We start from the raw sequence: 23,624 nt of genomic DNA on the forward strand, positions 1-23,624 counted from the left end.
CCCCTCAACCTCCAATGTTCCAGAGAAAGCAATCCAAGTCCATCCAACTTCTCCCTGTATCTGAAGCCCTCTAATCCAGGTAGCATTCTGGTAAACCTCTTCTGTACCCTCTCCATAGCTTCCATGTCTTTCCTGTAATGGGGCGACCAGAACTGCGTGCAATACTCCAAATGCAGCCTAAGCAATCAAGACTGCATCAAGACTTCCTGCACCTAGCAATGAGGGCAAGCATATTTTATGCATTATTTACCACCCTCTCGACTTGTGCTGCCCTCTTTTGTAAGCTATGAACTTGGACCCTAAGATCCCTTTGCACATCAATGCTGTTAAGGGTCTTGTCATTAACTGTAAACTCACTCCTTACATTCAACCTTCCAAAGTGCAACACCTCTCAGTGGCTTGGTTTAAACTCCAAACACCAGCGGCTACATCGCCACAGAAGGGGAAATTAGCCCTGGTTCCTGAATATTGACAAATTGGCTATTTAATGTGTGATTCGCCAGATTGATTCCCCCCTCCACAGTTGAACAATTTGCCCACACTCAATGTGCATGCATAAATCTGAAGTGAGTACCATTTCTGGTAGCAAGAAATACAGGGTAATGCTATTCAGTTCCCATGGAACAATATCCACGAAGACTCCGTGTTGAAAAGAGTGCAACTTATTCAGAGTGTAACTGAGTATTATAAATGTTGACACAAGGGACTGCAGATGTTAGTTTATGAAAAAAGACAGAAAATGCTGGAGTAACTCAGCGGGTCAGGCAGCATCTCCAGAAGAGATGAATAGATGACATTTTGGGTCAGAACCCTTCTTCTATCACCAAAGATGCAGCATGACCTGCTGAGTAACGGCAGCATTTTGTGCCTTTTCTTCATAAATGTTTCCAGATTTCAAAATCATCTGCAATAAATGATCTGATCTTATCTTGGGTAACTGCTGTACCAAAGTACAGCTGAGAATAGGAATGATTCTGGAGAAATGTTTTTCCCAATTGAGTGGAGATCAGAATTTGGGTCAAGTTTCATTGGTGAATAGCCTACTGAAGCTTTTAGTTAAGTATCACATATAACAATGACCAGGTTATGAAGGTGCTGAACCATAAGTATGATAATTTTGCAAATAATTGATGTCTCCATAAGAGGGAAGGGAAAACAAATGAGAGGAAAATATAATTGTGAATTGCTTGATGGGATTATGTTATCCCTGATTAATTTTCCACATTTAATAAATGCATTTTAATATTCCCCACACAGATGCAAATGGAAATATCAATGTGATAAGGACCACATTAATTAGTAAATGTTAACTAGTAAATTAGCAATCTCCAGGTCAAGGAAAGATACAAAATTCTGGAGTAACTCAGAAGGTCAGGCAGCATCCCTGAAGAACATGGAGAGGTGCCATTTCTTCAGAAACGTCACCTGTGCATGTTCTTCAGAGATGCTATCTCACCCGATGAGTTACTCCAGAATGTTTTGTTTTTCTTGGCAAACCAGCATCTCCAGTTCCTCATTTCTACAACCCACAGAATAACACTTGAGGGAATGTAAACCAAAAATTGGCTCGGAGTAGGAATAACTCATTTTTAGGGGTTAAACCTACAATTAATATTTATCATAATCTTCTTGAAGGCAAAGCCTGTAACAACTATTTGCTCCTAATCTGGGATAAATTCAGTTTACTAAAAAATATATTTTGTATTATTTAGTCACCAAGTTATCAACAATCCTCTTGTTGTTCAATCAAAACCAAGTCAACAGTTTTTATTCTCATGGAAGAAGAATCTAAACCACAGAATGCAATCCTCAAAACAATGCCACAAATCCCAAAACACCAGGTAATAGGAAAAGGAAATTGGTTTGTTCAGTCAATATATACCAAAAGCTCTTCCGATCAAATAATGGTAGGATGAGTTGAAAGTAAACTGCAGTTAATACGTAATGGAGTGTAATAAATATCTGAGACAGTGCGTTTAAGGCATGGGATTCAGTGGAGATCTGACTTGCTCGATATATTTTGTGGACAATAAAAAGATGAAAAAAGGTTAATAAAAAAATCACTATTTAAAAAAATAACATAAGAGACACCAAGGAGTAGAAAACTCTGCTTCCTGTCTAGTAATTTCATTTGATAAGGACTCCTCTAAGCAGACAACAAAGACTGTTTACGCCATGATATGATTTTATTCTTGAACTTGTTCACTCGAGTGAATTTTGTAACTTTTTTAATGTGCTTTGTATCAAATCTATTCAATTGGTGTTGAAAGAGTTATCTGGTGAGATGAGGTGAGGTGAGATTTTTGCCATTATATCTGAAGGGTTTAGCGGGACAGAGTGTTTAGGAAATAATAATCCATCAAGGAAGACCTGCTCTAACCAACTAATATCAAGCAAATACACCTCCTCCACTTCAAATTGGTTTTACATTTAGAACCAGCAGAGAGATGAGAACCTGAAGACTTAATGAAAGCATTTTTGCAATGGAATCATGCAATAATGCAATCATTTTTATTTTACATTCCGTATATTGGCACATAATGCTTCAAAATAAATGGATTTCAGAATGCTGTTCCATATAACATCTTGTTGAAATAATTCATAATTACAAGCATTTTCGTGTTTTATGAACCCAATGCCAGTTCAAAAGTATGAAGTTTTCAAGTTGAGCAAATTTTCACAGAAGCATCTTAATATTTAATGTCCACTACAACATGGGATAGTCTGAAGAAGGGTCTTGGCCTGAAACGTCACCCATTCCTTCTCTCCAGAGAAGCTGCCTGTCCCAGCTTTTTGTGTCTATCTACAGGATAGAGAAGGCAGTCCTAACGGCCTGCAGACATTAAATACCAAATATCTTTGCACCAACACTGAGCACTAAGCATTACAATGTATAATTATAACATCTGAAAAAATAGTCATGGAGGGAGGCAAAATGACTAAGTACATTTATTCATACACTACATTAGTTCAGTGATGACAAGCATCAATTTAAATTATTTTCAGCATTAAAAGAGTTAAATCCATCTATATCTGTCGTATGCACTCATTAGCAGGCAGATGTATGTATGCATGCATGCATTAGTAGAGTATAAAGATATTTTTTGTGTGTTACACTGCGCACAGGTGCACTGCATTGGGGACATAAAACCAGCAGTCTGTGAAAGAGTTCCTTTAACATTTATCACCCTTACTCATCGCCAAACCATCAGTCCCTTGGGAGTATAAATGCTAATTCTGTTGATGATTTACGCAGCTCCTTTGGGACCAGGTTTACAGCAAATCATCACTACAGAGAATAATTTTGCTTTTCCATAGTGTGATGCCTTTTAATTGTTCCCGTCTAACGGCTTTTTCTCTCTTTATTGTTATTAATGGAGCAGTGTAGTTTCTCCAGCATAGATTTGCCATGTGGGCAGCTTATTCCTGTCCTGTATCTTCCCAGAATGCAAGTTCCAATGTATCTGGAGAGATGCAGTTGTGTTGAATTCTATATCAATGATAATGTTTGGACCCAGGGTTCTGATGCTGGACCCAACAATGCATTTCCTCTAGTTTTTCAGCAGAGTTAAAGTGATAGTCACAAAATGCCGCTCGCCTTCTGACACAGAGGTCACTCCTGAGAATTGATTGAAAAACATAGACTGGGTGATCGTTTTGTTGAACACTTTCGCTCAGTCCGCCTGATCCTACCTAATCTCCCGGTTGTTAAACACTTTAATTCTCCTTCCCATTCCCACACAGACCTTTCTGTCCTTGGTCTCCTCAATTGTCAGAGTGAGGATAAACACAAATTGGAGGAACAGCATCTCATACTTCACTTGGGCAACTTACAGCCCAGTGGTATGAATATTGATTTCTCTAACTTCAAGCAACCCCGGCATTCCCTCTCTCTCTATCCCTCTCTCTATCCCTCACCCACCCAAGTCGGACCAGCTCCTCATTTTCTGCTAACAGCCAACAATAGCCTGTTTCCTTTATCATCATTAATTTTTTGCAATCTTTAATTCGCCGTTCTTTATCTCTCTTCATCATCATCTATATCTCTCATTTCCCTTTCATCAGACTAGTCTGAAGAAGAGTCTCAACCCGAAAAGCTACCCATTCCTTCTCTCCAGAAAGCTGGGTTACTCCAGCTTTATGTGTCCAATTTGTTTAGTTTTAGATAGAGCATGGAAACAGGCCCTATGGCCCACCAAGTCCAAGCTGACCACTAATCAGCCGCTCAAACTAGTTCCATGTAATTCCACCTTCTCATCCATTGCCAATCCAATTAGGTGCAATTTTCGAGGACAATTAATCTACAATCCAGCATGTCTTTGGGATGCTGGAGAAAACCAGAGCACCCAGAGGAAACCCATGTGTTCACAGCTATAATGTGCATACTCCACACAGCAGCGCCCAAGTTCAGGATCAATACCCGGGTTTCTGTCACTTTGAGGCAGCGGCTCTACCAGCTGTGCTACTGTGTCGCCCTCACACACCTCACTCGTGCTTGAACACAGTGTAGTGTTGAGATGCCATTATAACGTGAGCAGATAGACATTAGTTGCTGTGACAGCCACAGAAAACCATTGGATGCGGTTGAGCGTATCTTTCTTTACATTGCATGTCTCTGCTCAAAACGGAAAGTCTGATGCCAAAATCTTGACAGTAAATCTTGAAAGCCACTGTGCATTGCCAATATTGATCATGCCTTTTACTTTTAACATTGAAATCTGTACTGATGAACAGTTGCATGCACACATGTCATTTTGAATTCCTATCCACAATATTTAAAAAAAGAAGTCTTGAAGCACCCGTTCTGAAATTTCACTAAATACCTGCTGATAAATTTCTTGATCAAATTAGTATTGTTGTATTGTTTTAGGGTGGCACGGTGGCGCAGTGGTAGAGTTCTTGCCTGACAGCGCTTGCAGCACCGGAGACCCGAGTCAGATTCTGACTACGACCGTCGTCTGTACGGAGTTTGTACATTCTCCCTGTGACCGCGTGGGTTTCCTCCGAGATCTTCGGTTTCCTCCCACACTCCAAATTCGCATAAGTTTGTAGGTTAATTGGCTTGGTATAAATGTAAATTGTCCCTGGTGTGTGTAGGATTGTGTTAATGTGCAGGGATCGCTGGTCGGTGAGGACTCGGTGGGCCGAAGGGCCTGTTTCCATGCTGTATCTCTAAACTAAACAAAAGCTAATGATAGGCCGCACAATCATATCCTAGAGGCTTTTAATTTCCTTTGAAAAGGATAACCTCAGTTGGAAATGCAGCATTGTGTATATTTACACATTCACGGGAGTCATCTTATATTTAAATAACTATGATTCTCGGAATTTTAAATAGCCTGCCTCCCTTCAAACAGATGTTGTACAGCTGTGCTTATTAAAGCTTTGCCATACAGGCTTTGCAAAGAGACAAGATAGGATTATGCATAAAATAACAGGTACCTGTCAGTGATCAAACAGCGAGTAAACAATCAAAAGAACTACAATAAAACATGAAAATGAAGAAGCCTGACTGGATATCAAAACTCCAGAATAACATTAAGTCAGAAGACTGATCCTGTGCCCACAACACTTTTGAATGAAATTTAATGCGGACCATGGCTTCCCCTTTCATAATGAAGATTTTATTTGTTGGCTTTCATCGCCACTCTGCTTCTTGTAATCATGTCCTCATTAATAAGAATGTTATAATCACTGTAATATTAGCCGTTCCTAATCAGTGGATATCGAATGGCATGGCTGATTAGAATGTTAGAATGTTATCACCGAGTGATGAAATAATACAAAATATAAACAGGGTCTGACGCCCAATTCGTCCGTGCTAACCGAAATGACCCTCTAAACTAGTCCCATTTGCCTGCGTTTGGGCTTTTTTCCTCCAAATCTTCCCTATCTCTGTACCTGTCCAAACGTCTTTTAAATTTTGTTATTGTACCTGACTCAATCATTTTCCCCTGCAGCTTGTTCTGTCTATGCGCCACCCTCTTTGTGAAGAAGCTGAGCCTCAGGCCCCATATACTGTAAATCTTTCCCCTCTCACCTTAAACCTATGCCCCCTAGTTCTTTGTTCCCCTTCCCTAGAAAAAAGAAACTGCATGCATTCAGCTTATCTTTGGACCTCAAGATTTTATACACCACTATAAGGCCACTCCTCAGTCTCCTACACAACAGAGGTGGAGGCAGATACAAGGCTTTTAGATGGCTTTTAGGTTTAAGTGGCTTTGGGTAGGCATATTGTTATGGAGGGAATGGAACAATGTGGATCATATGCAAGATTAGTTTCTCTTGGCACCATGTTCTGCACAGACCTTGTGGGTGAAAGGGCCTACCACTATGCTGTACTTTTCTATAAATAAAGTCCAGCCTGCACAACCTTTCCCAATAAATCAGGTATTGATCTACCTGAAAGATCAAGCATAGAATCTAAGCTACTGTGGCTGATTGCTGCCATCTTACGCAGCAAATAGGGAGCCCCACTGAACTAAGCTTGGTAGTTTTGTTTGGTCACTCAGAAAATAAGTAAAAATCTCCTAGATACATTTTGCTCAATTTCTCACTCAGATTGAACCGCAATGGTAGAATCTTGTTAAAAAAAGGAAAGGGGGAATTTTGCTCACATCCTTCAAATTGTTAACCGCCATATACACAAAAACACAATTCTAATTTATTTTGACAATACAATATCACAAAACTCTGATTATTCTTTATACATAATCATTTTCAGTAATACCTCAATTTAGTCGGCATGGTGGTGCAGCAATAGATTTGCTGACTTACAGCGCGAAGGACCCAGGTTCGATCCTGACCATGGGTACTTGTCTGTACGGAGTTCGTACATTCTCCCCGTGACCTGCATAGGTTTTCTCCGGCTTCCTCCCACACTCCAAAGATGTACAGGTTTGTCGGCTAACTGGCTTTGATAAAGCTGTAAATTGCCCCTAGTGTGTGTGTAGGATAGTATTAATGTGTGCGGATTGCTGATCAGTGCTGAATCATAGGGCCAAAGGGCCAGTTTCCGTGCTGTATTTCTAAACTAAACTACAAAATTTCCCAGAAAAATTACTGTGGTTTGTTGGTTTGCTGGCAATTTAGTCTATTTAGATTAATTTTGACTAGTTTCTGGCATAACAGTGAAATCCCATTTCAATTTCATGAGGACATCAATGAGACTGTGATTTGCGTGTGAATGTAAAGAGAATGAGGAACTTTGTCTTGTCGAAACTTCTTTCCTGAAATACGCATAAAATCTTAACATCATTTTTTTTCAAACAGTCTGCTTTGCTCATTGTCTGCTCTGAATCCACACTTGATGCAAATAGCTTAATAAATCTCACAATGGCTCGATTTACTTTAATGGAGGCGACGTGCTTCCATTTCCTTGTAAAACTATTCTAGGAATCTGTGTGGTGGAGAGTGTGATTGGAGCTAAGTGGTTTCAACTCCAATTCTAACATCTCTAAACTGATTGCAATTGAAAAGCAAAATGACTGGACTTGTGGTGATTGAGATGGATCTGAATGTAAGGAAGCATATTTATAGCTTTCAAGGCATTGATGTCGGAGATTGGGACTGACCCCATCAACAGGTCAAAAGGATGGTGCCCATGCCTCAAGATGTTTCAAAGTTCCTTGCAACCTGTGCAACACTCTCAGTGTAGTCACTGTTGTATAGTAGGAGAGGGAGCAATCAATTTATTCACAGCAAGCTCCCGAAAGCAGCAGTGCCATGACTAGATATCAGTTTCACTTGTGTTAGCTCAGAAAAACAATCACAACCGCGACAATGGAGATGACTCCCCTGGTGTTTTTTTCTAAAATAAAGCCTGAGGATATTTTACAGCATCTGAAATAGCAGTCTGGTCTTAATTTATTGAGTCATTTGCAAGCATTCCCTCAGTAACACACTCAAGTGTCAGCCCAGACATTCCTCTCGTTCAAGGAGTGGGATACAATTCACAATATTTGTTTCCTTTCTAATATCCCATTGTGCCAGCAGCTTCTGTTAGATTGCTTCTTCCTTTATCTTTGACTCAGATGAGGTAGTTCCCTTCCAGTTGTGCTATAGCACGTAAACATTAGCATACAGAGACTGGGGAAAGTGATCAGAGTTACCCAGAGAATGAGTGGTGGATAGTGAGAGTGGTGGGAAATTTGAGTTGGTAATAATTTTACATAGGATTATCTAAGATTTCGATTTATCTTTTCAAGTTACAACATTTTTACCTATGTCTGCAGAGTGCAATATTTGAGATATTTTCATTCTGGGGGGGGGGGGGGGAAGAAGGGGAAACTGTATTTCTCAGTCCCTACCTGGTCGGATATGTGTCTCTCCTCCGAGCCGCATCTTCGCCCCTTCCTACCAACGGGACTGGAGCGGCGTTTCCTGCCGGGACTGGCCAGAACTCCAGCTTCGGCGGCGGCGCAGCGTTGAAGCACCATCACGGAGCGGGCGAAGCCTTACCCGGGTCGCCATGTGGTAAGCTCCGGAGTGCTAAGACCGCCGACTGCAACATCGCGGGCAGCGCTGACGTTTAAACACCGCGGAGCCTGGGATCTTTCGCCGAGATCGCCAATGTCGGAGCTCCAACCAGCGCAGCCTGTGGACCTCGGGAGTCACGGTCTCTGGTGCGAAGCGGTCGTCCCAGACATTCCCGACGCCGGAGCTCCATCATCCGGCGAGAGGGCCTGAACATCGGGCCGCCGTTGCGGTGACTGTGGAGGCCTCAATAGGCCCGACCATGGGTGAACAAGGGGACTAGGACTGGACTTTGTGCCTTCCCTCACAGTGGGAACCATTGTGGGCGGATGTTTTTATGTTTGGTGTTAAATTCTTCTTTAATGTTGTGTCGTATTTTTATTGGTGTGCTGCAAATGGCAACTCAAATTTCACTGCACCAATCGGTGTACGTGACAATAAATGTCCTTTGTCCTTTGATGTATCCTTGAAGATGCAGAATTATCTAAAATATTACACAGGATTATCTAAAATTTCTATTTATCTGTTAAAGTCACAAACATTTTTAGCTTTGTCTGCGGAGTGTAATTTTTGAGATCTTTTACATTCTGATTTTTGTACCCTGGAAGACAAATAACTTGAGAACATGAGCAAAAAAACAAAGTACTGGAGGAAAGCAGCAGTTCAGGCGACATCTGCATAGGGATGGACGTACGATGTTTCAGGTCAAGGCCCTTCTTCATATTGATGGAGTAAGGGGGAGAAATCTGGTGAGTGATGGGAGGATATACAAGTGAAGGGTGTGATTGGGGTCAGTGACAAAGTCTGGACATAAAAAGGAAACAAAAGGGTCGCAGATAAGGAAGGAAGAGGAGGAATAAAATGTAAGGCTGGATGGAGGGGTATGGATGATGGGGGGAGGGACAAAGAGGGAGATAAAACTTGAAACACTTTATGAATTTATGGTAATTTAACCATCAATGGTCACCAAGCAATTTGCAGCTGATTTTTATCTGTGGCGCATGTGGCTGAGCCTCAGGTGATTTAGTGGTTGGAGGTGCTTTTATATTCGATGCTTCTATACCTTGCAGTGTGGCGCAAAGTGTTCTAGTTTTACATTGCTGATGCTAGGTCCTTTTATAACCTTTCTGTGGGTCCTACACACCGATAAAGTAAGCAGGAAGTAAACAGAAGATGATGATGCAGGAGGCTGTCTTCCACAATCTAAATTACAGAGGTATCAAATGCAAATGGCAGCATGTTCACAGTAGATGGAGATGTAGAGGTCTAGAAGGGAAAAAAGTTGTTCGGCACGGACTTGTAGGGCCGAGATGGCCTGTTTCCGTGCTGTAATTGTTATATGGTTATATGGTTATACATCAACTCCCGAATTGGTAAAGTTGCATCAGTCTTCAGACGAATGCAGCCAACATGGTTTGTGGCAGGATATCCAAGATGCTAAAAGTCAAGCTCTTTCAGTCCATGGTCCTCCCTACTGTCCTCTAGGCCAGTGAGACATTGAAAATCATTGTGAAGATGAAAAAGAAATTGGATGCATTCCAACAACACTGCTTGAGGAAGATCCGGAAGACTAGCTACAGAGACCACATCACAAATGAGGAGATCTACCGTGAAACTGTAACAAAGCCTTTCAGCCAGGACATGGAGGTACGCAGGATAAAATTTGCAGGACATGTACTCAGAATGTCACCAGAACGTGCACCTAAGATAGCAAAGACATGGCAACCTGATGGAAGAAGGAAAAGAGGCCGACCAAAACTCACATGGAGGCGAACATTCCAGAAGGATTTGGAAGCCCGGGACGCAAGCCTATCGAGGGTGGAAGACGTCGCACATAACCGATCAGAATGGTGAAAGCTTGCTGCCCAATGCATTCAACAATGTGGGAGGAACTAAGTCTAAGTCAAATGTAAATATGCGCAATGATTCACAACCAATGCTCAGAAATGTTCTGAATTTACTGTTTGAATGGATTGTATTTCTGTTTGGTATATCTGATCTGTTTGGATAGCATGCAAAACAAAGCTTTTCACTGTTCCTCACCTACAAAGCCCTCCACCATCTGCCCCCCCCATATCTCACTGACTTCCTCTCCCCCTACCAACCCTCATGGTCCCTCAGATCCACATCAGCCGGTCTCCTCTCCATCCACAAGTCCAACCTCCACAGTTTTGGGGACAGAGCCTTCTCCTGGGCAGCACCCAGGCTCTGGAACTCCCTCCCCCAACTGATCCGCAATTCCGTGTCCCTCACCATCTTCCAGTCCCGCCTCAAGACCCATCTCTTCACCTCTGCCTATCCTTAGCCCCACGTCCCCCTCCCTTTTCATCTGTGCATTAATTGCCTCATATTGTGTTTTGAATTGAATTCTGTCTTTACTTTGTGTACTAGTCATGTCTCTACTATTTATTTCATTCCCCTTACATGTTTTTCCTCTACCTGCTAAATTTTTGTAAGGTGTCCTTGAGACTCTTGAAAGGCGCCCATAAATAAAATGTATTATTATTATTATTATTATTATTATGTAACAATAAAAAAACATAAACCTAAATTCATGCTCATGTGATTCCTAAATCTTTGATATTCATTAGTCCTCCACTCCGCACTGGACCACTTGGACAACAAAAACTCATATGTCAGGCTGTTATTCATCGATTACAGCTCGGCATTCAACACAATCATCCCCTCCAAACTGGTTACCAAACTCGCAGAACTGGGTCTCTGCGCATCCCTCTGCAACTGGATCCTCGACTTCCTCATCCACAGACCACAGTGGTGGAAATGTGTCAGCCTCGATAACAATCAGCACGGGAGCACCTCAAGGCTGTGTGCTCAGCCCCCTGCTGTACTCACTCTATATCCATGACTGCGTAACCAACCACAGTGCGAACTCCATCATCAAGTTCGCTGACGACACCACTATTGTGGGGCGTATCACTGATGGGGATGAGTCAGAATATAGAAGGGAGATCGAGCAACTGTCCATATGGTGCCAGCGCAATAACCTGGCCCTCAACACCAGCAAAACCAAGGAACTGATTGTAGACTTTGGAAGGAGTAGGAGGGGGACCCACAGCCCCATTTATATCAACGGGTCGATGGTTGAAAGGGTCAAGAACTTCAAATTCCTGGGCGTGCACATCTCTGAAGATCTTTCCTGGTCCGAGAACACTAACGCAATTATCAAAAAAGCTCATCAGCGCCTCTACTTCCTGAGAAGATTACGGATAGTCGGTTTGTCAAGGAAGACTCTCTCTAACTTCTACAGGTGCACAGTAGAGAGCATGCTGACCGGTTGCATCGTGGCTTGGTTCGGCAATTTGAGTGCCCTGGAGAGGAAAAGACTACAAAAAGTAGTAAACACTGCCCAGTCCATCATCGGCTCTGACCTTCCTTCCATCGAGGGGATTTATCGCAGTCGCTGCCTCAAAAAGGCTGGCAGTATCATCAAAGACCCACACCATCCTGGCCACACACTCATCTCCCTGCTACCTTCAGGTAGAAGGTACAGGAGCCTGAAGACTGCAACAACCAGGTTCAGGAATAGCTACTTCCCCACAGCCATCAGGCTATTAAACCTGGCTCGGACAAAACTTTGATTATTAATAACCACTTTCTGCTATTTGCACTTTATCAGTTTATTTATTCATGTGTGTATATATTTATATCATGGTATATGGACACATTTATCTGTTTTGTAGTAAATGCCTACTATTTTCTGTGTGCTTAAGCAAAGCAAGAATTTCATTGTCCTATACAGGGACACATGACAATAAACTCACTTGAACTTGAACACTTGAAGTCTTTTTGACAGCTGTATTGAAACTGTATTTAGGGTGGCACAGTGACGCAGTGGTAGAATTGCTGCATTACAGCGCCAGAGACCCGGGTTTGATCCTGACTATGGGTGCTCTCTGTGTGAGCTTGTTCTTTCTCCGTTCCTGCGTGGGTTCTCACTGGCGGCTCTGGTTTCCTCCCACACTTCAAAGGTTTATAGGTTAATTGGCATCTGTAATTGTAAAATTGGCCCTAGTGTGTAGGATATTGCTAGTGTACGGGGTGATCACTGGTCGGCGCAAACTCAATGGGCCGAAGGGCCTGCTTACGCACTGTATCTCTAAACTTTAAAGTCTAAAATGTAAAGTTTAAAGAAATACAATTAATGCTTTATAAAATAATTCTCAGTTGCATTTTTAAAAAGTTTGATTAATAGTGCAGCCTTTTGTTCTGCGTATCATCTTTGTAATAACATTTCCTTCATGTCCTTTGTGATTTGTTAACAATAGCAGAATCTCTGTGCACATTAGTAATCTTTGCATTTGTGCATATCTTCAACAATTTGAAATGTTTAGCTGTTCTGCAGAAAAATCTGAAACCTACAACATTAAATAGATTGACTGCCACGTGAAACAACTGCAGGATAGTTATTAGGCAGGGAAGCAAATAGACAATAGACAATAGGTGCAGGAGTAGGCCATTCGGCCCTTCGAGCCAGCACCGCCATTCAATGTGATCATGGGTGATCATCCCCAATCAGTACCCCGTTCCTGCCTTCTCCCCATATCTGTGGATTATATTAATTTATACCTCAGTTTTAGGGAGAATGTGCACAAAGTACACAAACTCTTTCCTCTCCTTCCTCAGTACATCAGTGACGTGTTAACGTTTCCACTGATTAATGATTGAGCTGGGCTCTACTTGGCTGCAAGGATAGATTGGAACACATCATTTCTGGAGCTACTTTGGAAATATTATTTTGTTACAACTTGTTTTTAAAGGCATCAAGCTCATTTGGGAGGTTTTACTATACAATAGTTCCTATTCAAAGGAGATGCAAGGAACTGCAGATGGTGATTTAAAGAAAAAGCCACAAAATGCCTCAGTAACTCAGTGGGTCAAGCAGCATCTGTGGAGAACATGGATTGGTGATGTTTTGGGTCGGGACTCTTCTCCTGTCTGAAGATGTGTCCTGGCCCATGTTCTCCAGAGTTTCTTTTCAAATACAAGTTTCTTTCTTTTAACAGAACAATTGAATGTATAACAGCTGACAAAAGGGGTGGGAGATTGCAACCTTCACGTGATCCGCCCTGTTTCAATGAATGCAATCAACCTGGCGTGCACAATCAAATAAGATCAAATAGAACAAGTTGTCCTACAACTATAGGCTGTGCACGCCATATGCAAGAAGAAGAAGAAGCTGACAAAGGACAGCAAACCTCTCTTTGGCTGTCACTGGGCTGCTATGGCCTGCATAGAAGTTTAATGGCAAAATAGCAGATAAATGCGGTTCAGCATCAGTCGGAAGAAGGGTCCTGCCTCGAAACGTCATCTGTCCATTCCCTCCATAGTGTTGCCTGACCCGCTGAGTTCTCCGAGCAATTTGTTTATTGTTTGGGTTTCCAACATCTGAAGTCTCTTAAGTCCCCGGTACAGCATCGGAGCTTGCTTTCTCTCTGTCTTTTCGTCTTTCATCATGTAGAACTTCAAACAGTGTATTTGGTGATAATGTATTTGGTGCACATCAAAACAAACCCGTCATCTTTGTGGCTTCAACATAATTACTTTTTGGATCCCTGAGTTCCCATAACAGTTGCTGTTGAAAAAAACCCTCCTTTTTCATCTGCCAATGTTTTGAAAAAAAAAATCAACATCTTGCTTAAATCGTGCAAACTTAGTGTCTGCTGTTTGCTGACTGCACAATAATTGTGAAGTTTTTGTTGGATTTTCCAAATACAGGTGTAAACCTGATTTAAAAGAAATCCCATAACACCTAGTATTAAATTTTTTTTTTCAATTTAATCAATTACAAGCCATTGCATAAGAAGCTGAATAAAAGACCACTTTATTTTTGCTCCAAGTCTGAGCTTCCATTAAACCTATTCATTCAGATAAAGCATAAAAAACGAATCCTGGTGTTTTGGCCAATATTTATTTATCCTTAATTTATCCTTAATCAACATCACCAAAATTGTCACATCACTGACAAGCTTTCTGCAAATCAACCAGAAGTGCCCAGCAGTAATACTTCATTGATGCTACGGTGTTTTGGGATGTCATAAAGTTGACAAACCTATTACAAGAATAGAAGTTGCTATTTCTCACAGGCTGGCAGGGCACCAAGGGAATGTGCTGATTTAAATTATGTTCAATTCCACATTCTAAACCCATGTGATGAATGCACCAAACAACCTGTCTACATATGGTCCAACCAAATTGGTAACAATACTGAGGAGGAGGATTACCTGGAAGGTATATGGGATGAGCCAATATGTAGAGGAACCAACGAGAGGGCAGGCCATCCTAGAGTGGGCATTGTGTAATGAGGAAGGAGTAGTTAGCGATCTTGTTGTGCAGAGCCCCTTGGGCAACAGTGACCATAATATGGTGGAATTCAAAACAATCTTTTTCAAGTGAGAGTTAGATTTAGCTCTTAGGGCTAATGGAATCAAGGGATATGGGGAGAAAGTAGGACTGGGGCACTGATTTTGGATGATCAGCCATGATCATATTGAATGGCCGTGCTGGCTCGAAGGGCCGAATGGCCCACTCCTACATCTATTTTCTATGTTTCCATGTTACACTGTGAAGAATGTGGTTTCCCAGTTCAGAAACAGGATTAGTGATTAACATTGTATCTCTGGCCTAATATAAGGGCAAGTTTCTCTTTGTCTGCAATTTAGACTTTGGGAATCTTTCTGTTAGGCGCCTATTGTTTTGATCTTTATAGTATTTGTTTCAAGTAAAATCATGTAACAGCTGTACCAATTCTCACCCAGACGCCAGAGCATATAATTTTTGATTACCTGGTTAAGACTGCAGAAAAATTGACATCAAGAAAAAATGCAGCAAAAGTGAATATATGTGTGAATAGGCTCTGAAACAGAATGAAATTGGAACTCATAGGAGTTTTGTTCTTCAGGAATGTTCATCTCATAGAGAACTACAGAACCAGATGACATCGGTTTAAGGTGAGGAATCAAGAAACAGAGGTCACTGGTTTAAAGTGAGGGGAAAAAGATGTAATAGGAACCTGAGAAGAAAGCATTTTACACAAAGGGTGGTGGGTATATGGAATGAGTTGCTGGAGGGGGTACTATCACAAATAAGAGACATTTAGACAGGTACATGGATAGGATAGGTTTAGAGGGTTAAAGTCCAAGCATGGGCAGGTGGGACTAGTGTAGATGGGACATGTTGGTTAGCATGGGCAAGTTGGGCCAAAGGTCATGTTTCCACCTCATATGACTCTAGGACTATTAAGGCTTGCATTTGGATACGTTTTATTGCATTTAAATGTATTTTTGAGATGACTTAGAGCAAATAATTACAGAACATCTGACAGCTGACAATATAGGTTTTATTATATGTGCATTTCAATATGGGGGAAGATAGGGCCAGGGAATTGTCATCTGCAACTAACGCTGTTCCCATTACTAGCCTTACACACAATGACAAATTTCTGTGGCAGATTCAAGGTTGCTTATCATGATCTGATGCTACACATTGGATTCATTCATAATGCTCAAGCATTGCTTCTGTATTTAGGCGCAGATCTATAGGTTATACAAATCCCAACTATTATTTCCTTTCTCTGGATGTTCCATGTAATTGCTCTGTCAGACCAAAGAGAATCAAGCAACACATTAGCTGGCATTTATTGACAGAATTTAGATACATTTCACCAGCAATAGATATTTTTGTTTGTAAATGTAAAGTGGTGCCGACATGGAGCTCAGCGGACAGACAGGCTGAACCAAAACAAATTAACCTGCAACTTTGGGATTGCACCAAACTGCAAGGATTATTGTTATAATATTTATTTTAACTTCTAATATTTCAATCTTTTTGCTCTCTTGTTGGCTATAATTGGTTGGAATATCAGAAACCGGTTTGGGAATTGGAAGATGTTAGTTAGTCAAACAATGCTGTTACACTGTGTGGCATTTTCTTGTTTGAGCCCATGGATCTCAATAAGCTCTAGCTATTTTTTATGTGTGAAACTAGACAGTAATAATTGGTAGTTGTTCGACTCACTCAGGCATAATGATTAGATTTCTCCCACATATACGTTGTATCCATGCATGTACATTTTCCAGCAATAATTACTAATTAGTGATCAGTAGTAGTGACCTTGGCTAATCTTTTCCTTCTCCTCTTATGTGTAAAGGCGCTAAAACAATGATAACATCCACGCTATTGATCCAGCTAAGATAATGATTGAATATTGCACTGCACTGTAGTGTATAATTCAATGCATTGCAAAATGATACACCCGCAAAGCTCAGAAAAGGAGGAAGGAAAGGTGTCCTCTCCAAGTGCTATGGAATTTATGGTCAAAGGGTAGAGTTGCTTCCTCATAACGACATGGACCCGGGTTTGATTCTGACTAAAGGGGCTGTCCCACTGTGGCGACCTAATTGGCGAGTTTAGGAGAGTTTGAAAAAAATGGCATGTTGAAGACCTCCTTCGACTAAGTAGAAGACCTCCTTCGACTATGTTGAAGACTAGCTTCGACTAGCTTCGGGAAAATTGGACACCAAATAGCGGAGAGTGAAGACAACCTTTTTTGATCTCCTTCGACCTCCCTTCGACTATGTTGAAGACTATCTACGACTACCTTTGATTACCTTTGACTACCCTCGTTTACCTACGAACAACATGCCGACCTACTACGACCTACTTCGACTAAACCCATGTGTAAAAAAAGTATCAATTTTGTCCAGGCGACCTTTTTTTACTCGAGGGCATTTTTAAACATGTTGAAAAATACGCCGTGACCTAGCTGAGGCCTCGAGTACGCGAGGACTACTCTCAAGCATGAAGGAGAGTTACAAAGACCTCCTAGGACTTTGTGTCGACCATGCTGCGAGTATGAATCGAGGGCAAACTCGTCTGAACTCACGGATTAGGTCGCCACAGTGGGACAGCCCCTTAAGGGTGCTGTCTGTATGGAGTTTGTACGTTTTCCCTTTGACCTGGGTTTTCTCCGGGAGCTCAGGTTTCCTCCCACACTCCAAAGCCATACAGGTTTAAAGGCTAATTGGCTTGGTAAAATTGTAAATTGTCCCTAGTGTATGTGGAGGATATAGTTAGTGTGTGGGGATAGCTGGTCGGCACAGATTTGATGGGCAAAGGGCCTGTTTCTACGCTGCATTTCGAAACTAAACTAAAACAAAGTAACAGCGTTATTAAGATATACAATGTTCTGTGAACCACCTGGCATGTTAGTGCACACAAATTCAGCAACATTGAACTAGTGTGAACAGGTAACTGATCATCATAATAGACTTGGTGGGCTGAAGGGACTCTTTGCATTATCTTTCCATAAATCAATCAAACAATTGTATTGCAATCAAACAGGATGAGCAGTAAATCACAATGATGAATTCCCACTGACAGCATGCCAAGAAGGAAAAAGCACCCTTTTTACAATTCTCTTTTGAAATATTTTATGAAGTATTTATGGACCTGCAAGATGGCACCGGAGCATGGCGACTCTTTGCTTGCTGTTCCCAGAGAAAGATCTACTATCATCCGATACAATTGCTTTACTCTATTAAAATCAGTTCTGTCAGTAAATTATATTCTGCACTCTGTATCTTCCTCTTTGCTCTCTATTGCACTTGAGTTTGACTTGATTGTATTTATGTATGGTATATCTGATCTGTTTGGTTAGCATGCAAAACAAAGCTTTATACTGTACCTCGGTACACATGACAATAATAAACCTAAACCTATTATGTTAAGATTAGAGTGTAAAGGTATAGTTGAGCTAGATGTTGAAATACTATAGGTAAGTGTTATTAATTAACATACAAAATAGAACAGGGTCCTCCATAGCTGAATAAGACTGATGCAGTGCTATAACCACCGAAAACAGAACAATAAAATTCTTACTTGCACCAACATATAGCGTTTGTAATCACAGTAAGATATATAACACAGTAAGATATATAACAAAATAAGAAGAAAAAAAAATCTATAAATTAAAATATATTAGTGCATATTTATGTGAAGGAATTACAATCAATATACTTGAAATCTGTAACTTGATCTAGAAACTTTGCTAAATACTAATTATTGCTCATCATGCCAAACAACTCAGGCAATAAAGTAAAAGGTTTTAAAGGCTTTTCATGGAGATCCCAGTTTGTGAAAAGGTTAAGCTCACTCCCATTTCAGTTAATTATTTTGATTCTTTGGAGAAGGTTGAAAGCCTGCATCTTATATTAGGCATATATATATATATATATAACAAGGTCATCACAATAAATGTTAATAGCTTTCTCATTAATACTTGGGCAACATTCAAGCTAAACAAGCTCTTTAGGTCAGTGTTTGAAAATACAATCCCTTGTGCCTTGTTACATTTTTGGGAGAGGACGGTTCAATTTGCAATTCCGACCATCCCTTTTTCTCCACAGATGCTGCTTGACTACTGAATTATTCCAGCAGATTACCTTTTGCTTCAGATTTCAGCATCTGCCATCTCCTGCATCTGCAAATTGCACATACTCATTTCAATCCCAATAAACACTTGAAACAGTAGGATGTGGATAATTTAAGGTCTTTTTTCTTTTATTGTTGGAGGAAAGATTAACCGTGACGAGGAAAGAAAGCCTTTGATGGACTGAAGTTTAGTTTAATTTAGAGATGCAGCATAGAAACATGCTCTTCGGCCCACTGATTCCACGTTGATCAGCGACCACCCGTACACCAGTTCTATCCTACACTAGGGCCCATTTATAGAAGCCAAATAATGTACAAATCTGCACATCTTTGGAATGTGGAGGCAACTGGAGCGGGATCCTGTAGGCCCTGTATTCAGGATCGAACCCGGGTTTCTGGCTCTGCAAGGCAGCAATGTCACTGGTGTGCCACTGTGCCACCCAAGTTCCCACAATAACATCTTATTTATCCAGAAGTGCAATATGACTGCAAGAGGATTGAATGTAACCGGGTTGTGTGGATACGTGTTCTGAAGATTGGAGTTTTTACGTTGGGGCAAGGCTAAAGAAGTTATTTCTCTGTAAAACAGAACCTCCTCACCTCTTGAGTCAAGATTCAAATGTTAAGAAATGGGATGAACAGAGCCTGCTCAATGGACAATTAGGGGAATGGACACTGACAAAGATGCCACTTTCAATCCAGCTTCTGAGTTTCTGCTAAAGTTCAGTTCAGTTCAGTTTAGTTCATTGTCACATGTACCGAGGTACAGTGAAAAGCTTTTGTTGCATGTGTCCAATCAGCAGATTAGAATGTCCACTGTCTCGCGGAAAGCGGAGATTTCACCGGGATTTAAAATCCGGATTACAAAAAATAGGGGGGGGGGGGGGGATCTCAAAACAGAGGGGGTACGTCCCCCCCCCTGGCCTCTCCGGGATTTCCGTCACTGGACTCCAAGGGTCACCAATGGGGTAGGTGGAAGTTCAGGTCTGCTCTCTGGTTGTGGTAAGATGATTCAGTTGCCTGATAACAGAGAAGCCCATGAGGCAAATGGAAAAGAACCATTCTGCTAATTGGAGTCACCAGCTGCCTAGTTACTGAATTGGCAATGTTTGTTTTCATTCCATTCCACCCATTTGCCAGGTAGCCAAGATGATGAGCCAAGAATCCACACACCACAACGTTTGGGCAAAATGAAAAAGCTGCCGTTCACATCCCACACTCTGCTGGTTTGGTACTGAACATCATCAACTTCGCCATCTCTGAACATATTCTGGCCACTAATAGGTTAGTGTAATTCCCTTGTTAAATGGACATCTGAAAGAAAGCAAATCCTTCTTCATCCCAGCTGTTGTGCAGTCATATTGTGTGAACTCGGGCCTCCTAACTTTGATGTGGGAATACTGCAAGCTAAGATGCTTTGCAGTATGCAATATTGTGTGGCAAGACCTATTTTGCAGTTGGAGTCTGACTGCAGTTAAGCTAATTTTATGCATGAAAAACATTTTATATATAATTAACATGCAAGGCCCGAAAAGGGTCCTCCACAGACGAATAAGACTCAGACGCATTGCTGAAAACAGTTAAATAAACTCACAATAGATCAATTTCAGGGAAATCTCCTCACTAGTTTCTAAACACTTTCAAACAATACTATTTAAATAATATTATCAAAATCCGCAATGTTTGCTTGATACCTATTATTACAACCATGTACTATGAGCTACTAGCAGCTCGGCTTTCTATCAACATGGATTTGGGATTAAATTCACCATAGATTTTCCAATGCAAGAAGATTCTTTCATATTTCTACTTTCTGAGTTTTGTTTGTTCTAACAAAACTCCATTGACTTGAAATGTTAACACTGTTTCCCTCTCCTTAAAAAGCAAATATAAGCCTAAGTTACTAAGTTTTCCTTGTATTTTATAGTCTATTTTCAAATTTTCACCAGCTGAAATATTTTGCTTTTGTATCCGTGTCCATTGAATAACTGTGCTTTCACCCAAAATGGCATTTGACATTACTGGAATTTTCTAACCAAAGTTGCTAATCTGTAAAAGGATTTGTGTAGAAATTTCGAAACATGGGTAGATGGGTTTTTTCTGAATCTCTTATGTGCAATCCATGAAAGAAGAATTTTTCCTTGCACTATTTTTACATCTAACTCTGCTAGGCATTTGAGGAATCTAAACTCAATTATTTAAGTAACTTAAAATCTATTATCATAATAGTGACACTGCACATACTAGATTATCGTGAAAAGCAATCAGGGTTGCTGATGTTCTCCCGAGGAAGGGAACCCGTCCACTTTATCTGATAGGCTTCTCTGCGTCTCCAAGACCAACAACAATGTGCGTGATAAGGTCATAATGTGTGTTCTAACTGCTCTCTAAAATGGCCTAGCAAGATCATCAGTTCAAGGGTAATGAAGGAACACAATAGGTGTTGCCCCATTCACATCTAATGAATTTATAATCTCTGTTGAATTAATCCTGAACACAAGAACGCATATTTAAAATTTAAATCAGCCATTTGGGAGTGAAATTGAGAGCTCCTTACAAAAAGTTGTGGAAACTGGGTTCAGTCAACATTTTCAAGACTGAATTAAAGTATCAAGAGATCTGGGTAAAAATTTTAAATGCAGATAGTTATTATCATAAGTAGAGCAGAATAAATTTGATGGGCTGAGTGGACTACTTTTGGCTTTATGTTCCCATGGAAAGTGAGAGATAATGAAATTCTGTAAATGCTGACTGTGCCCTACAGTTTTTTTCTTAGATAGTGCCTTATGATTTACAATTACTTGCTTTCATCCTAAGGTGGCTATTGAGTTCAATTTAGGAACTACAAACTGTTCTCTCGATAGGGCAAGAGGTGGTCTGGTAGACCAGGGTGGTGGATGTACGAAACACGCTTCCAGATGAGGTAGTTGAGGTCGGGATTATCCCAACATTTAAGAAGCAGTTAGACAGGTAAATGGATAGGACAGGTTTGGAGGGATATGGACCAAACGTCAGCAGGTGGACTAGTGTAGCCGGGACATGTTGGCCGATGTGGGCAAGTTGGGCTGAAGGGCCTGTTTCCACACTGTATCACTCTGTGAGCAGGTATAGTTTGTGAAGGAGTGCATGCTGCTTACACAAGGCTTCTGTGGGCTCCAAGTTCATGGCCTCGAGGTTATCCATCCATGTTCTTTCTCTGTAGAAAGGAACTGCAGATTCTTGAAAACCGAAGATAGACACAAAATGCTGAAGAGATGCTGCCTGTCCCGCTGAGTTACTCCAGCATTTTGTGTCTATCCTCATGCTCTTTTTCTGCCTTGTGTGGTCATGGGCCAGATATTCTCAAGAGACAATGGGATGTTACACATCTTCAGGGTAGCTTGGACCACATCTTTGAATGCTTTTCTCTGTCTGCTGATATCTGTTTAAGGAGTCTAATGGCAGCCATGCAAGCATAGCTGTCGGTCGAATCAAGACCTTATTTATAGGAGATGAAGAAGCTGTTATTGATTCACTTTTCCTTCGGAGGATTTGGTTAAACAGTATTTCAGTTTGTTATTTTCAGGTGATAGTATTTTTCCAGTTCCATGTGTTGGCTGGTTTAGACAATTTAGGTGTCAGCAGCCTTGTGCAGAAAGGTATTGTGTAACACAGCATAATAACAAAGACTGAAAATGAGAAAGAGGGAACATTGAGCTTGGAGATCCAAGTGTAAACACAGTCTTGCTTGGGCTAATTTGTTTTGAAACACTGAGTTTAGGATGTCCCATGATACCATCCAAAGAATACGAGTTAGTTATTCCAACATCTCAGCCAGCAATATTCTATCAACCTTAAAAGACATTTGGACAGGTACAGGCATAGAATGATTTAGAGGATTATGGGCCAAACAGGGGCAGGTGGAACTAGTGCCAAAGGGCCTGTTTCCGCACTGTATGATTCTGTGACTCGAAACACCACACCTGAAAAAGTATATCTACTTTAACTTACTTTTTGAGACAGGAGTATAAAAAGGCACCCAGTATTAGTAGTTCTCACAATGGACCAAAGTGTTTTGAATTCATAGTCACATGGAGGGCAAATTCCTTGCAATCTGTCAAGTGTCATTTATTTCTGTGATTGTCGTGCTGACTCTGTGAAATTCCATTTTTTCATTTGGAAAGTAAGCGTTAAGATCGAGTTGGACTTGTCACATGGTATTCAAGCCATCATTGCATCTTTAATGGAGAGTGACATATGTTATATAACGGGTCCCACACTCTCCAAATCATTAGTTTTCTGCTGCAGCCCTGTGGTTGTAGAGCCCCCCCATGGTGACTGCTCAGCTTCCCAACTCCGACAACACAACTGCTATAAACAGACCACTCACTCGTTATAAAGCTGCTCCATTCCAATCCAGGACATCACTAAATCTCATGTACAATTTGATTCACTTAAAGGACACTAAAATTGCAGTAATTCGCCACCCATTGTAAAGTTAGTAAGCAATAAGTGAATACAAATAGCTGAGAACAGCTATTTGGAAAAGTCTCAAAGCACAAAGAAAGCAACATTCTTACATAACAACTGATTGCATAAGTTTAATGTGTTTTTTTTTAACATTGTAACCTCACAAATCCTATCTCTCAACTCAAATTTGCTAAATGACTGCAAATATTCTTAGCTTTATTACTGAGAGTAAATAGCAATATAGGGTAAAT

General features: G+C 40.9%; 1 protein-coding gene and 1 long non-coding RNA gene across 10 annotated transcripts in view; both read right to left on the minus strand.

Moving 5' to 3' along the window:
- The window catches only part of celf4 (CUGBP Elav-like family member 4), a 1,189,269-nt gene that overhangs the window by 941,627 nt on the left and 224,018 nt on the right, over nt 1-23,624 (minus strand). The gene's annotated exons all lie outside the window — the stretch shown is intronic.
- Nucleotides 8,212-21,929, minus strand: LOC116980201. Its single transcript, XR_004413898.1, has 3 exons — nt 21,811-21,929; nt 11,949-11,951; nt 8,212-8,222 (listed from the first exon to the last, which is right to left on the minus strand). It is a non-coding gene; the product is annotated as an uncharacterized LOC116980201 (long non-coding RNA).

This window comes from Amblyraja radiata, chromosome 1 (genome assembly GCF_010909765.2).
Source record: "Amblyraja radiata isolate CabotCenter1 chromosome 1, sAmbRad1.1.pri, whole genome shotgun sequence".
In the NCBI taxonomy this organism is placed as follows: domain Eukaryota; kingdom Metazoa; phylum Chordata; class Chondrichthyes; order Rajiformes; family Rajidae; genus Amblyraja; species Amblyraja radiata.